Raw genomic sequence first — 3,630 nt, forward strand, 5'->3', positions numbered from 1 at the left:
GTATACGTGGATATGCACTTTGTTGACTCTTTTGACCTCAGCCAAATAAGCAAGATGCAGCATTACCTGGAGTTGGGGGAAATAGAGGAGGAGAGGGGAACGCACAGACATCCCAGAGGCCTGTGGGGGAAGATTTGGACAAGGAGTTTCTCACTTTCTCTGACAGTGACAGCAGTCTGAGGAGTGAGTTCATAAAGTAGAGATGACAAAGACAGGACGTAGAAATTGACATGTGAAAAACAGATGGGGTCTTTTCTGCTACGGAGCTACAGATGGTTGAATTATTTCATTCATTCACTGAACAACGTGCACATTTTAATTGTTACACCTCTCCCCTTTGAAATAAAAACAGAAATCACTGCACACATAATTTGATGTACAATATAATTTAACTTAACCGCTTCAAAACAGTCAGATACATGCAGTTTAACATTTGTTTAAAAGCAACAGTAGGCCCACTACTGCAGGCATGGAGAAATTTCATAAGGAAACGTGTTGTGTCTCATTATAGCAGACATTATTATCACACAGAGAGATATTAGAGATGGAGCTATTAGTAAAAGTAAACACAGGAAATAAAGCAAACATTTAAGTGTTTGTTTGTTTTTTTCAGATATGACGCTGTCACGCTGGGCGAGCCATGTCTCAAACTGTGCAGTCGAAGGGGGAATTTAATATCAACACCAAGCGAAATATATACATATACAGTGATCTGGGGAAGGGGGGCTCCAGGTTCTTCGTTCAGTCTGTGGCAAAAACACACTCCATGTACAGGGAGTGCAGAATTATTAGGCAAATGAGTATTTTGTCCACATCATCCTCTTCATGCATGTTGTCTTACTCCAAGCTGTATAGGCTCGAAAGCCTACTACCAATTAAGCATATTAGGTGATGTGCATCTCTGTAATGAGAAGGGGTGTGGTCTAATGACATCAACACCCTATATCAGGTGTGCATAATTATTAGGCAACGTCCTTTCCTTTGGCAAAATGGGTCAAAAGAAGGACTTGACAGGCTCAGAAAAGTCAAAAATAGTGAGATATCTTGCAGAGGGATGCAGCAGTCTCAAAATTGCAAAGCTTCTGAAGCGTGATCATCGAACAATCAAGCGTTTCATTCAAAATAGTCAACAGGGTCGCAAGAAGCGTGTGGAAAAACCAAGGCGCAAAATAACTGCCCATGAACTGAGAAAAGTCAAGCGTGCAGCTGCCAAGATGCCACTTGCCACCAGTTTGGCCATATTTCAGAGCTGCAACATCACTGGAGTGCCCAAAAGCACAAGGTGTGCAATACTCAGAGACATGGCCAAGGTAAGAAAGGCTGAAAGACGACCACCACTGAACAAGACACACAAGCTGAAACGTCAAGACTGGGCCAAGAAATATCTCAAGACTGGTTTTTCTAAGGTTTTATGGACTGATGAAATGAGAGTGAGTCTTGATGGGCCAGATGGATGGGCCCGTGGCTGGATTGGTAAAGGGCAGAGAGCTCCAGTCCGACTCAGACGCCAGCAAGGTGGAGGTGGAGTACTGGTTTGGGCTGGTATCATCAAAGATGAGCTTGTGGGGCCTTTTCGGGTTGAGGATGGAGTCAAGCTCAACTCCCAGTCCTACTGCCAGTTTCTGGAAGACACCTTCTTCAAGCAGTGGTACAGGAAGAAGTCTGCATCCTTCAAGAAAAACATGATTTTCATGCAGGACAATGCTCCATCACACGCGTCCAAGTACTCCACAGCGTGGCTGCAAGAAAGGGTATAAAAGAAGAAAAACTAATGACATGGCCTCCTTGTTCACCTGATCTGAACCCCATTGAGAACCTGTGGTCCATCATCAAATGTGAGATTTACAAGGAGGGAAAACAGTACACCTCTCTGAACAGTGTCTGGGAGGCTGTGGTTGCTGCTGCACGCAATGTTGATGGTGAACAGATCAAACACTGACAGAATCCATGGATGGCAGGCTTTTGAGTGTCCTTGCAAAGAAAGGTGGCTATATTGGTCGCTGATTTGTTTTTGTTTTGTTTTTGAATGTCAGAAATGTATATTTGTGAATGTGGAGATGTTATATTGGTTTCACTGGTAAAAATAAATAATTGAAATGGGTATATATTTGTTTTTTGTTAAGTTGCCTAATAATTATGCACAGTAATAGTCACCTGCACACACAGATATCCCCCTAAAATAGCTAAAACTAAAAACAAACTAAAAACTACTTCCAAAAACATTCAGCTTTGATATTAATGAGTTTTTTGGGTTCATTGAGAACATGGTTGTTGTTCAATAATAACATTATTCCTCACAAATACAACTTGCCTAATAATTCTGCACTCCCTGTGCTCCATCTACTCCACGCAGATCCTCACTGATCCTCAGCCAAGAAGGATCCAGGGAGATCTGTATGAGGAGATGGACAAACAGCTGTTTGAAGAAAGCCAGGAAACACAAGGGAATTCACTAAGAAGAGACTACGCGAACTGAGGTAAGTACAACGATCCAGGGAGGAACAGTACGCCGCCCAGGTCTTAAGTACAGGCTGGAATGATCAGGAATGATGAGTCAGCAGAAGGCGCTGCCCTGGCGGGAGGGGGTGAAGACAGCAACCCAAGGCAAACCAGAGGACCATGACAGATGTTCTTTGGCTTGTGGTGGGGAGTTTTCTTCTTTGGCTCAACCAGTTTTTTTGTCTGAAGGTGTTTCTGGGTCTGGGGTGTGCTCAGACATTCAAACTGACCCTGTCTGTGGTTCTGTTTCTCCGTGGTTGATGTCTTCTTGCTTTCTTTATTTTTTGTGTTTTTATATGCTCCCTTTTTTCTGCCTGGTGGTGTAGGGTCCTGATGAACCCAAGTTTGTGCCCCAGTGGAGTGGATGGACCACAACCAGATGTGTGCTTAAGAAAATGAACCAAACAGCACTCCACAACGGCTCACACAATTCAAACACAGCCCAAGGAGGCAGGTACAGATTTGTATATCACACTTTGCTATAAACAAAAATATTTAATTAAGAAATTATTTATTGTTGTAGCATTTTATGTTATGCATATCCTACCGATGTGATATATTTATGTGTTATAAACCATATCAGTTTAGATAGTCGGCTACATCACATTTTTGCTGATTTTTTTTAATTTATTTTACTTTCATCAGCCACAGATAAAGCTGAAAATCACAAAATCACAAGGAATATCAACTCCTCCATTCATTTAGGTATTCAGCAAATACATTTTAGCTTTCAATGTTTTTCTGAGGAAAAGGTTAACGTGTGTTCAGCCTTTGACACTTTGGACAGTTGGCCTCAGATTATCTTCAAAGTGTCATGCTTCAAAGTTTCCCAGACCTCGAGGCATTAAAGAAACCCCAAACCACAGACATACTTAGAGATGGTGTGAGGTTGTTCCCCTAGAAAGTTGTGTTTGTTTGCATCAAATAGTTGAAAGTCCTGCAGTCAGAAAAAAATGGATTACATGTTGATGACACACACACCAAAAACACATTTTTGATGCCAGATGTGTAAAAATCTAAGTAGGTTTTTTTTTATTATTATTGTTACTAATTTCCGTTATCTTAAGTCAAATGTGAGGTAATTCCAGGATTTGTACATCGGAGTTTTGTTTTTGTTTTTTGCTATATTAT

Source organism: Haplochromis burtoni, unplaced genomic scaffold (genome assembly GCF_018398535.1).
Source record: "Haplochromis burtoni strain Fernald_Lab_line unplaced genomic scaffold, NCSU_Asbu1 Contig_930, whole genome shotgun sequence".
Taxonomy (NCBI): domain Eukaryota; kingdom Metazoa; phylum Chordata; class Actinopteri; order Cichliformes; family Cichlidae; genus Haplochromis; species Haplochromis burtoni.